At 39.1% G+C, this 13722-nt stretch overlaps 1 protein-coding gene and 1 non-coding gene across 3 annotated transcripts in view; one reads left to right on the top strand and one right to left on the bottom strand.

Moving 5' to 3' along the window:
* PTN (pleiotrophin) overlaps positions 1-13722 on the bottom strand; it is a 116196-nt gene that overhangs the window by 54541 nt on the left and 47933 nt on the right. The window lies entirely within an intron of this gene.
* LOC128560588 (small nucleolar RNA SNORD81) lies at positions 5222-5296 on the top strand. The gene has a single exon (XR_008373072.1). It is a non-coding gene; the product is annotated as a small nucleolar RNA SNORD81 (small nucleolar RNA).

Genomic DNA, 13722 nt, shown 5'->3' on the forward strand with positions numbered 1-13722 from the left:
AGATGCTATATACATCCACGGAAGAGTATGAATTATGTAAAACCTCAACAAATTGAAATGTGTAGCATGAATTTAAGGTCCTATCTTTTACTAATATGTATACGGAGTGCAAAGAGTTTTTTTTATTGTAGTATAATATTTACATGTATAAACTGTAAATGCGTGACTGATAAGTTATTATCCTGCTTTAGAAAATGTGGGGGGACATGTGGACAAGTGGTAGCAGAGAAGCAGAGCAGGGTCAGGGACCAATGTCTCTCATTCATCGCCATTTTATCAGTTGCCATTATTGTGAGAGTGTCTAGTACCACAGTCCTTTTGGAGGCCTTTAACGATCTCTGAGATATGGAAAAAAAGAGATATGACTAAACCAACAAAATAGAAGCAATTGAAATTAGTGTTTGATAATGGCTATCTAACAAAGTATCATGTCAATTTCATAAATAACAATATTTAATAACATTTAGGGTAAATGAGGTGAAAGCTATGTTGATTAGTATGATGTAAGCACTCCAATTTGTACAAATAATCAACACATTCAAAATGGCATAAATGTATTTATGATCTATGTAGAAAAGACTTAATAAAAATAAATAAATAATAAAAATATATATTTTTTAAAAAGCCACTGTATTTGAAAGTCGTCTATAGATTACATTGTCTCATTTGGAAAGAATCCTTCCATACATTAGTGATACTCCAGAAATAAAATCACTGGAAGAGAAATAATTTTCAAAAGCAAAATTACAAACAACTCTTGCCCCACAAATGTTTGTGTGTGGATGGAGAAGTTTATATCTCCTGGAGAAAAAATTAGAAGTCCTTCTCCTTAGCATAAGTACCAGAGTAGATGAGGCTACTTGACTTACAGAGCTCCTCATTTCTCCCTTGTGTGTAGTTTGGGCCCTACTCTACGCTAGAGCACAACAGGAAGTATCAAAGGTCCCTTCACCCCCACTGCACCCCACGGATGGTGTAAAATCCCATCCCACACAGTTCCCACACTGCTGGAAAGTGTGCAGACGGGTACCAAAGCACTGCATGGTAAAGATGAGATGTGTATTTTCTTGGTTTAGCTGGCAAAGCCCGTGTTATTAATGCCTGGTTCCATACCAGGAAAAAAAAAACCAGAATAATCAAACAATTGCCCAGGAAGCCATTTGGATTGAACTTAGCCTCTCCTGCAAGAACGGAAGAACTGAACTTGCCAGCTTTGATTTGCACGCCTTTCAGCTACTATTTCCAGCCAATTCAGTTCATACAACTCCAGCTTTCATTTAGGGCTGAGCTCATTGAGTAAAAAAATAAAGAAGAACCAAAAAAAAAAGAGAAGAAGAAGAAGAAAAAAAAAAAAAAAACAAGAAATCAAGGAAAGGCTTAATTGATTATGCACAGTGTTGCTTTGGGAAAGAGGAAAATCTTGTTAGAAGGCTGGCAAACTTACTTCATTAGGGACCTACTGACATCTTCGGAAACCACACTTTATTACATCAGGTTAGTTTAAAACATCAAGTGGCCTTGTAATTTGGTCAGGCTACCTTCATCCCATCCATTTTGTTGCCACATTCTTTGCATTCCTCACCAGACTTTTAACAATGGTGAAAAGTTTATTGTTAAAAATTACACTGAAAGAAAGGTAATTTATTAGAAATTAAAAACATGGAAATCAGGATGGCGATTCCGATCCCTCACCCCGTCCTCTAAAAGTCGACTTTCTTTTTCTACTTATATGATCAACCAGACCTCATTTCCCTCCTCCTCTGTCATACATACAGTCCCACCCAATCTCCTTTCAGCTAGTGATCCACTGGACATAGAAGAACATGAATGTGAGCATCAGAGCTCACAGTGGCATGTGACAATGGCTTCTTGCCCCTTCAGAGAACCCTGAAGTTCTGCACAAAGAAGCAGGTTGTTCAATTTGGTTTTCTTTCCTTTCTTTGGGAGCAAATTCCCCAACTCACTGATCTCCCTCCTTTCTAGAATTAATTAGCCTAAGAACTAAAACTATCACAGAAATATATCAAGAGAAACTAAGAGATCAAAACTGTTAGGTCATACCAAATAAACTCTATTTAGTTCCGTGACAAAACGTCAAATAATGGTGATTTTACTGCCACAGATTATCTTGGGTTCAGGAAATTATTTGACAAATATCCTGAAATATATTGCTAAGATAGTGAAGTTTGAGTTAGAAAATTATGAGGTGAATACTCTGTCAGATAGCTTCATTTCAGAGACGTCAACTTGGAGCAACATCGGCAAGAAATTACCAGACAATTCCCTCCTTAATCAGTTCTATTAAAGACTTTATTAATAATTGGAATAAAAACATCAAAAGGATTCTAATTCAATGTACAGGCTACTTAAAATTGGGATAAATGTGAAATTACATTGGTGATAGAATCAAAATTAATTATATTTTCACAGAATACAATATTGACTTGACATAATGAGCATTTTACAATGGTAACTGTAAAAATCTTGCATTTGAATGAATTTAAATCAATAACCGAAATAAGTAATAGGAGACAACTTATTTCATACTGTTTTGCAGGACACAGTCAAGGGTCTACTTGATCACAAGCTTAACATATACAAATGGTAAAGATAGGTTAAACAAAGGTCATAGAAATATGAGAAAATTCCATCTTTGAGAAGCTCAAATTATTAGAAAATTCTTCCTTATACTGAGCTAGAATCTATTCACTGTAAGTTCCACTTAATTTTTCTCAGAGAGAAATGAGGTTGAATTCTTGGCAAGTCATACATAGACAATAGGATACAGAATTAACTCTGATTATAATGTGTCTGACGTAATTATGACAGCAGGGAATAACACTCCAGTAGATTAGAGACTATATTACTTTGCAGTTGCAAATTTTAACTGAATTTAAAGTAGTTGCTAACCAGATCATATTATTTCCTTAAGACCACACGATTATACATCTTTTTTATTAGAGTATAAATCCAGCAACTTCATGTATCTTAAAAACTGTATCCTTATATAATCTTTCTACCTCTATGTCCAGTAAAGTGCCTCGTCACTGGGGAAACAGTGAATGAATAGATGAATGAAATTAAAAAGACTGACCAGCTGAAACCAATCAAACAATATCATACGGTTGTGATCCTTAGAATATTAGCCATTATCTCTTGATTTTTTGTATAATTCTGCAGCCTTGGCTATCAGGTTTTCAAGTGTGCAGGAAATTAGATGTAAGAAAAATAAGTGTTATAGCCAAGTTATTTTTTTTTTTTTTTGTAGAGACAGAGTCTCACTTTATCACCCTCGGTAGAGTGCCATGGCATCACACAGCTCACAGCAACCTCCAACTCCTAGGCTGAAGCGATTCTCTTGCCTCAGCCTCCCAAGTAGCTGGGACTACAGGCGCCCGCCACAACGCCCAGCTATTTTTTGGTTTGCAGTTCAGCCGGGGCCGGGTTTGAACCCGCCACCCTCGGTATATGGGGCCCGCGCCTTACCGACTGAGCCACAGGCGCCGCCCATAGCCAAGTTATTTTTATTAGCATGAAAATGAAGGAAAATATGGGGAAATTATTTTTAACCCATATGCACCTAGTTTAGAGTCATTTAGGGTAGAGTCAAACAGCTCTCAATAACTCAGTTTACCCTTATAAGAGCACCCACAGACTTCACAGTTCTGATGTGCACCAAGATAACTAAGATTGTTGACTTATGTTTATATGGCCTTATGTGATCACTATGTAGGAAAGTATGCAGAAAACCTTTCACAAGGCCACAACTACCAAGTTTATTAGTTGAAAAAAATTAGGGCATACAGGCGTAAACTTCAGCTCTCTAAAAAACCCCATTATGCAGAGTTACTTGCTTCCTCTGGCACACTGACAGCCTGCCTGTTTCATTACACTTCTAGAAAACCTCCCTAGCAACTCACGTCACCGGCTTCCAGAAAGGGATCTTTTCCTACGAGCAAATTCTATTTTCACCTCAATTGTCTTAACGCCTCAGAGGGGTGGAATGAGAATATCCTGTCCAATTTATGACTATGCAAACCAAATTAACACACAAAAAGCAAATCTGGAGGAAAGTGAGCCAATCTATTCTTCAAGGGCACAGCATTTATTTTTTCTGATAATTGTTTGTTTAAAATGAGAAAAAAAAATATTATGGCGTGAATTCATTCTAAATAATGGGTACCAAGCTGGGCGATGCAAATGTAGAGATAAGCAACTCTCTTGGAAAAACAAGGCACATAATATTCGGAAGAAGAGTTTCAGAATGACTTAGAATATAATATATATGGGTTTGCTAAACTTTCTTCTTTTAAGCACACTTCCATACTTAGTTGGACTAAATAAGTCTTAACTACTTTTCAACCCCCAAATCGTATGATTTCTATTTTGGTCAATTCCTCCCAAATCACCATGAGATAAACATGGCAGGAATCGTTAACTTGCAGTTAATAGACTATGAAATTGAAGATTTAATAGACTGCATAGCTTACTCCAAACCACATAGTTAGTTAATCGTGACGCTAGATAAGAAGTTAACTGGATTTGAGTCCTAATGAGTCCTAATTAATTATCCTATTTATTATATAATGCCTCTCATTTATGTTTCATGATAGGAAATCATCAGCTATCCCATTCCATAGGTTGAAATCTCGTTTTGGTGGTATGTTTACAAAGTAGTATGGTGAATGAGTGAGTCTTGCTCCCCAAATGATGTAATGTTTGGCACTTGTCCAGTAACTCTTTTTCTGAGGCCTTCTTGGCATTTCACATACACAATTTATAAGCCAATTAAATGTTACCTCCACTAATTAGCACTTCTTGCAAATAACTGCTGTTTCCAGAAGACTTGTAAAAAGTAACTTAAGTGGTTCAAACCTGCTTGCTATGTATATTTAAAGCTTATCACCTATTGTTGGTATGACACAGAGTTCCTTTATGCTAAGCATTACTCAGGATGTGATCTAAGTACAAACAAGACATTGTATACATTTTCCTGAGAAGTTTAGAAAGGAGAATGACCTTAAGTTGGTCCTTAAGCTCCTGATTCATCAAGCAGAATTTATTTAGTTTTGTTTAATGTACAAGACCTTATGGACACATAAAATAAATACAATATATGACACTCCTTCATAAAGAACTAAAACTTTAAGGTTTTCATGACAATGTAAATGATATTGCCTATAGTGATTATTGCAAAGTGTTCTATTGAACTGAAGTCTGACAGATACATGATGATCTCTGCCTCAGTTTGAGCTCTCACTGGTTATTTGATGACAACAAAAGATCTGATATTCTGTGTGAGAAAGAAAAGAAAAGCCTTACATTGTACAGAATCTCAAACTATTTGTAAGTGTGGTTCATTCTGAAGCCAGGTTCGTCTATTAGATGACTTATTTTCTTTAATAAAGATTTTTCTCCAGCTATAAAAACTGCATATGATAGTTACTATCCCCTGTTGATTTGTTCCTAAAAGACTGACCAGAAGAGTGCTTGGACTAAGCAAAGCTAGTCTTACTGAACCACTGCAGTAAGGAAAGTCTTTCCTTAACATCACAGGGTCTCTCTGAAGGAGTGGGTTGGGGAGAATATTTACAGGGCTCTGGGGTCAGGTCACAAGGGAAATGAGGTGACTATTTTGTGGTAGGGTATTGATTGGGACTCAGTAAAGTTCATATTAGTTTCATGAGGTAAAAGTCTTGATAAGTGGACTGCCGTTTAATAAGCAAGCTGTTTACCCAGGTAAGCAATCAATGTTCTAATAGAAGAACAATTTGCTTAGATGAGTTAATTGTTTGTATATATTAGCGTTCGGGAATTTTATGACACAACGAAGTTATGTACTGGTATTACTGTCTTACCTTCCCAGCCAAATATTTCCTAGAATAATGAGAGTAACTTGGGAGCTCCGCACATATTTGATCTCAGTTTTGTCGCTCAGGTCCCAGGTGACACGGACCATGCCTAGACCACCCAGTTCTCTTACTGGGTGATTATTTGTGATTATTGCTTGTGCTTTAAAGGATGTCTGACCACATTCTAGGGATACTCAATGAAACTAGCACACCCTCCGATTATCATATGCATTTATTTAATTTTATTTAAAGATACATGTGTTTTTTAACTTAATGTTGGGTCTTGCTCAGGCTGGTCTGTAACTCCTAACTTCAAGTAATCCTGCCTGCTCAGCCTCCCAGAGTGCTAAGAGTACAGGTGTGAGCCACCGTGCCAGCCCCAGGCCTGGACTTCTAGGTGGGTTAACATAAACTGGGCCTTGTGGCAGAGTTGAACACCGCACTTTGTTTAGGCCTAAGGCTGCTTAACGTTCAAGTTGAGACATCAGACAGCAGAAGTAGAGTCCCTAAATAGATGGAGTGGAACCAGCTCCTACCTCCTGACTCATGGGAGTAGAAATAGGTGCGGGAGACTAGTGTGTGCTGACATGGAGCAGGCATTCTCCCACCTCCGGGTAGCACAGTATCCTGAGAGAGGATCAGAAAGCAAGCATCCCGAAATAACTCTGGAAACCACTCATCATTCAATTGATAGAGTTTCTGGGCCAGCATACTTGAAATGCTAGTAATTAGAGTGGAATTACTAGTGTAGTGCTGAGGAAGACAGAACTATTTTATCTTGGGAAGTAAAGCTTTGGCTGATTCTCCCATACATAGTATTACAAAGATGGCAAACTCATGTCCTGACTTTACTTTCTTTTTAAAAAAAGAAGGCCTTTTTTTTTTTAGAACAGTTTTAGATTCACAGCAAAATTCAGATACGTAAGTGCTTCCATCTTGTAGACTAGCTGCAAATTGATTTCTTAAGTTGTTGTCATCATTTTTTGCAGCTTAGTTAAAGGAAGTTCTTCCTTCTAGCCATAAGTTTGAGTGCTGAACACAGTCTTGGTAGGTCCTGAAAATGGCTGTTACGGGCTCATAAAGTATCCTTGCATGAAATTTAAGAAGGTACCTCTTCCTTCAGGTAGACACAGCAGGTTACAGTGAGTGTACATTTGTCTCCTCATTCTCCCCCTGATTTGGATACCTTTGTGCAAAGCACAATTTGCATCATGATGTACAATAGTCTAAGTCCTAAACTTTAAGTTTCCTTTTAAAATTTGGACTCTGGCTATTTGTTTGGCAGTCCAATATCTAATCAGAACCAAAGTTAGGATCACTGGCTCCCTACCAGGATATCTCATGCCCCACCAAAAGCACTTGGCCTGTTAGCAAATTTCTTTGTCATCTACCTCAGCCACCGGAAAGCAGGTCAAGTTGCAGTTACTGAAAATCCCTGTATCTCCTGTGTCTTGAACTTGTCCACTCAGGGCTTCCAGTTTTGTGACCTTCTGCCGTTACACATTGTACATTTGCAGGAAGTTGAGGAAGGTAAATAAAAATGTGTGCCATTACACTAGCCAAATCATTTGTAGTCATAATAAAGGTCACTGTTTTTATCAAGTAAGCTTGGGATTAGGCATGGATGCCGATCTCTCTGCCGTTTCCTTTTTTTATAAGGTGATCTATAGAATTTAAAATCAGAAATCAAGTTCTCAGAGAGCTGAGGAAATAATAAAAAAACAATAAAGTCAGTTGCTCTGGGCCATCTATTTGGTGGTTTATGTTGGTAACAGAGTCAGTCTCATGTCTCAGCAATCTAGACCTCTCCTATCTAGCACAGCAAACACCAGGCACTGTGGTTATTGATCAAAGGAAATGAGAGTAGACAGAACTGAGATGTGCTGTAAGTGAGAAACATACATTAAGTTTTGAAGACCTTAGAACCAAAAAGAGTGTAAAAATATCTCAAATACAGTTATTTCATTCATCGAATTAGCTGTTACAAACACAGCAATGAGAAATGCAGGCTTCGTCTTGGCCTTTGTGGGATTTGGACTTTCACAGGAATCCTTTGTCTGTATATCTGATATTTCAAAGTGGGCACCAGGCAGCTCTGATGCTATAGCAAGGGCAAGGATGTGAGCTGGGTGTGTGTTACCACTTGCTGTCTGGCAACGCTCAGAGCCTCATTCTGCAATAAAATAGCCACTAGTCCCACATGACAAGGAACACCCGAGCTGTGTCTCGTCTGAATTGTGATGTACCGCAAGCCTAAAATGCACACTGGGTTTCAAAGAGAGTATGAAGAGAAAACACAAATGTAAAGTATCTCATTTGTATTTTTATATTGCTTACATAGTGAAATAATACTACTTTATATACATTGGATTAAGTTTGATATATTATTACAATTAATTTTATATATTTATTTTTACTTTTTCTCGTGTGGTTATAGAAAAGCTAAGATTACATACGTGGCGCACAGTATATTTATACTGGCCAGCACTTCTCGATACTAGTTTTTTCCACTTCATTCGTGCCAATAACCACACTAAACGGAGCTTTTCTCTCCAAGAAGCAGTGGGGCAAACTGATGAAGGGACTTAACCCTAGCAAGTGAACTAGAAGCTGTCTTGAGTTTCTACCCCCCAAACTTTTCTTTTTTGTTTGAAGGGTCACTTGTGCCTTGAGTGACTAGGGAACAAGATTCAAAAGCTGAGGCTGCATGATATCATGAGGGGCAGGAGATTTTAACAGGAAAACGTGATTCCTCTGGTCCCACAGTCCTTACAGACTTCATGAAAGATCAAGAATAAATTGTGAGCTCTTGTGGAATCTCCATCTCTTCAGGCATAAATGGAAAAAGAATCCATCCCCTCTATTTCATAGTATTATGGCCGGTCAAATAAATACTTGTGAAATCACTTGATAAACAGTAAACCCTATTACTACTATTATCATTTGTTATAATAACTTAATAAATAATCTATAAGCAATCAAGAAAAATTGTGAGACATAAAAAGATTTAAATAACCATAGTGCTGGGGAGATTCTAAAATCAACAAAGATTCAAACAGAAATATTAGAATACTACTGTAAACAGAGAAAGTTGATTAAGTAAGAAGAGAGTTAAAGGAAAGAGAATTTAGAGTAGAAGCATGTTAAAGAGTGGAGACAATTTGGTCTTGGAGCTCACATGTCCGAAACAAATTGTCACACACCAGGAGATCACTGATATTACTTGCCTTTCCAATGAATAGTCTCCTATAAAATCCATTAAAACACTATGGAGGCAAAATCAACTCTTCACCCCATTTATATTGTGGTCAATTGTTCGAGTACTTCTGTGGCCACAGAGGTTGGTGAGTAGGACTCTGATTTCAGCTGCATCAGTTGAGGCTAGTTGAAACAAAAGGGACTCTGTGCAGTTTCTGGTTTAGCAATACCAGTCACCCCACCACTTAGCCCAGAACTGTACACTAGCCAAACACAGAGGCATGATTATTTTTCTGAGCATCCCAGCATCCTCCGTCAGAACCTGAAAATCAAGGCAGTTCAGATGGCCTCAGTAGACTTCATTCAGCTGCACTTGTCCTTGTCGTAGTCTGAGGGGGTAGTTATACAGTGTGGAAGGTTGAACTAGTTTATGCTTACTTGGCTGTAAAAAAAACTCAAAAAACATTCTAAGTCAGAGGTAATTTAAATCACCAAATACACTTTCCTGTGTTCATGACCAAGAGGTGGATGCCACAGGGAAATACATAGAATTGAAAGCAAGAGACTTTGCCCAAAGAAGCTTCTATTGACACAGGTAGATAAGATAATGTTGAATAAAAGATTTTTAAAAAATTTGTATGTTATAAAACAGAGCAGAATCATTTTTCCCAAAGAACTGATACCATCCCTTCCATCAGCTGAGCATGGTTGGGCTTGGTTTGGGAGCGGTGTCGTGCATGAAGGGACACAGAGCCTGGCCCAGGTGGAGGTGGGAGAACCACAGTGGATACCGAAGACTTGGTGAGTGGCGCTCCCGTCAGCATCACAGAGAGAAGTAGCTCAACAAGAAGCAGGTGGCATCCTCAAAGGGATTTCTTGGGGAGAGTTTAACAAATGCATTATTGAAAAACATATGAAGAGAGTTTAGGAACCCCAAGGAGGGAGTGGAAGCATCTTGAAATAAGCAACAATCAAAAGGTTTTACCATCTTTAGTTCTGAGGTAAGAGATAGAAGGGGTGATTGAGAGGAAGGGAGAAAGGATGAAAGAGCAGCCTGAGCAAAAACAACCTCTACAAACACACAAAAGCGGGCGGGGAGGGAGGGCAAGGAGCAGCCCAGACACCCTCTTTCCCAGCACTTAAGCTACGGGTAGTGTCGCTCTTGCCCAAAGCCAAGCAGGAGCCAGATGACAAAGGAGTCTGTTGTTTCCCATGAAGGTCGGCCTCCTGGAGCTCAAGCAGCGTAGAGAAGCCGGAGATGCAAACAGAATATGTCTGCGAGAGCTGAGAAGTTAGGTCAGTGGGATACCCATGAGACCAGAAGCTTTCCAGTGGCAGGCAGGACCAGGGAGACATTTGCAGGAACTGTTTGCTGTCTGCACCCACAGATACCGTCACAAGCATGCTCGGAATCTGCCTCCCAGGGTCCTCACGGCAGAAGTAGCTCATACTGCAGAGATCAAAGAACTGTCACCGCAGCTCAGCTACTGAGCTCCGATATGAAGTACCTAAGTCAAGGATTGAGGAGCAGGAATGGATAAAACAGAGGTGCATGTGCAACTTTAAAAGGCCATGGAATTCTTAAATATAAAACATTATTGTTTCTAAATGTGAATTTTCTACAATCCTGAGATTTGTGTTAATCTAAATTTTGATTAAATTTTGATTGAACTAATCTCCAAGTCTATATTCATTAACTGAGTAAATACACTTTTGATTTTCTTTTTCTGCACTCAGCTAGGTATTGACCTGAATTGTCCAAAAGCTTTTCTAGTCTTCGATTAGACATTAAATAGAAGAAAAAGTGTCCCAGTCATTTAATAGAGCAGTTTCTTTAATGTAGAATTTTTTATCAAATTTTCTGATCTTTCCACGTTTTAATATAAAAATATATTAAATAAGTATATATTAAAGAAGTATATATTCCAAATTAAAACTCATGTTAAAAATGCATAGCCATTGAGTAGCTGATTGCTGACACACAGTGAGAGCTGGTCAAGATTCTGTGCACACTCTTGGTGGCTCAGCACACCATATTGAGAGCAGATTATGTCCAGAGAGGCCCTACTTTCTTCCTAGCCCTGTTGCCTGTAATTATTGTAAAGCAGGACTGTTTCTTGCCTTCCTGCCCCAGATAGCAGGAAGCATCCAGCTCTGTCAACTTACTTTGCTCATGGCACCAACTCTCTGCAGGAGTTAGAGTTTCCTGCCATGCATTTCAAAAAAGTAACTTTGTTTTTGGTTTCTTATCCAGAACTCAGCTTGTGAGCAAAGAAACTAAGCAAGATCTGTAATGTATTCAGGGACTCAGAGAAATGACCTGGCTTCAGTTCTGGGTGGCAGCCCTGAGCCCAGGCAAGATGGCAGCCATTTTTCTCCCCATGCTCTCTCCTTGAGTCAATGTGGGGATCAGTTCTAAGTCCCAGTGAGCTTAGGACTAATGGGAAGCAACTGGGGAACTCTAGAGAATGTCTTACTCAATACTGATGGCAAAGAGAGCATTCACTGCCCCTGGGGTTTAATGAAAAATTGCACTGAGCCTTCCTACGTGTTTCTTATATAGGTCCATGCTACTAGACCACAGGCATTCACAGGCAGAGCACTATTTATGCACAATACGTCTCTAGCCCTATTCCAACTTTTAGCGGCCCTTATAGTAATGTTATTCAGGCATCCAGGGCCCAAAATAGATCCCTTCTAACTATAAGAAAACTTAAAACTATAACAGCATTAACTGGATTTGGTTTGTGTTTTTTATTGTTTGTTTGTTTGTTTGTTATTGTTAGGGATTCATTGAGGGTACAATAAGCCAGGGTACACTGATTGCATTTTTTAGGTAAAGTCCCTCTTGCAATCGTGTCTCACCCCCAGAAGGTATGGCACACACCAAGGCCCCACCCCCCTCTCTCCTTCCCTCTCTCTGCTCTTCTTTACCCCACCCCTCCCTCCTTTTTGTTTTGCATTGACTCTGGGCATTTGACTAAGTACTTTGCATGATACCCCCTCCATTCATCTTTGCCATAATCCCATCCCATTTTTTAAATGGGAAAACTGAGTTTTAGAATGATCAGGTCATCAAGCAAAGTTCATAAGGAACACAGTCAGGGCCTGAAGTCAGAAATGCTACTTTATCCACCCCAAGGTCCACGTAGCAACCCCCTCTGAGGACACTGAGTGGTAACATTCAGGTCAAAGGGAAGGATTCCCCATGAGACCCCCAAATATGATGGATGGTTACTTCCAAAGTGGAGACAGAAAATGTTGGTGTTACTAACCACAATGCTTCGGTATGAAAATTCCGCTTGCATCCAACATAAAACCTTTAAGCTTCAACAGAGAATCTGTCCTCACTCCTCATCCCTGTCCCTACCCCTGTGAAAGGACAGACGTCAAAGAAATACCACAGTTCTGTTTTCTGCTTCTCTGCCTGAGAATCAGCTCTGAAGAATTAATATTCTGATTCTTTTGCCGGAGACTTTGTCCTGGTCCTAGAATCACAGTGGGCCCTGGGTCAAAGGCATCACTCATTAAAAGGCTAGTGAAGACCTAAATTCTACCACACACACCAAGTCCAAGATGAGGTGACAGCCACCTGTGTGGGAGCAATGCCACTTCTCTCTTTCTCAACAAATAGGTGATAGAAACACGAACTGAACATTGGCATTACATTAAAATTCATTTTTTTATATTATTTACTCCAACTGACTCAAAATTGTGCGATCATCAGAGTAGGCTTAGGGCCTAAGGGCAGGTGTTTAATCCCAGCAGTATAATTTGAAAAGCATAAAAATTTATCCGCTATTTCAACTGAACTTAATTTTTCTTTTATTTCTTCATGCATTCATTCTTATGAATATTTGTCAAGTGCATTGTAGACTTCAGCCAAGGTCAAGTCTAGACAGCAGAGACACAGAATTAAATATGGTGCAGTACCTCCCCTCAAGAAGATCACAGCCTAGGACAGGAAACTGAAAAATAAGCTGACAATACCACAGAGGATATTGGGGCATCATACAAAGACATGAGAGAAGGGTCTTAACTATCCCTTGGGAGTCTGGGGTGAGTTCAGGAAGGTTTTTAGAGACAGTGAGGCCTGGAGGAGCCTGGAAGGAATGAGTGGGCCTTTGCTGATCTAATGCAGAGGAACCAGGCCCCACAGGCCTAAACAGTACAGTGGGTCTCTCAACCAGTAAGGGGGAACCTTGAGGCTTTGGAGAAGAGTTTTTCAAAGAGCATAGAGACACAGCTGCACCTCAAATTCCCTTCATGGGACTTTGGTTTCTCCCTGAACTGCTTCAGCCCTGAGGAACTGTAAGCCAATTGCTGTGCACTTTCTTGTCCAGATGAAGCTTCTATTTCAAAATCCCATTCTGAATATGATATAAAGTTTATTCATTAATTAGGTTTTAATTCTTCCTCCCATCCCTTAAGCTGAAATTCTCATTCATAACCCATTTTTAATGTTGTTTAAACAGGCTCTTAAATAATGTCTTGGGTAAATGCAAAGAAGTCAGGACTGGGTTCTAGAAAAATAGTGTGTGAAGCTATGGTACAGTACTTGGTAAAACATGGCTCTTGAAATCAATATCCTTATAGGACTTGAGTCTCCCAAAGAATCATCTGAAGATTCACATTCTGTGTCAGGAAAAGAAATGAACCAGGGCTATTCAGG

This window comes from Nycticebus coucang, chromosome 11, assembly GCF_027406575.1.
Source record: "Nycticebus coucang isolate mNycCou1 chromosome 11, mNycCou1.pri, whole genome shotgun sequence".
NCBI classification, from domain to species: domain Eukaryota; kingdom Metazoa; phylum Chordata; class Mammalia; order Primates; family Lorisidae; genus Nycticebus; species Nycticebus coucang.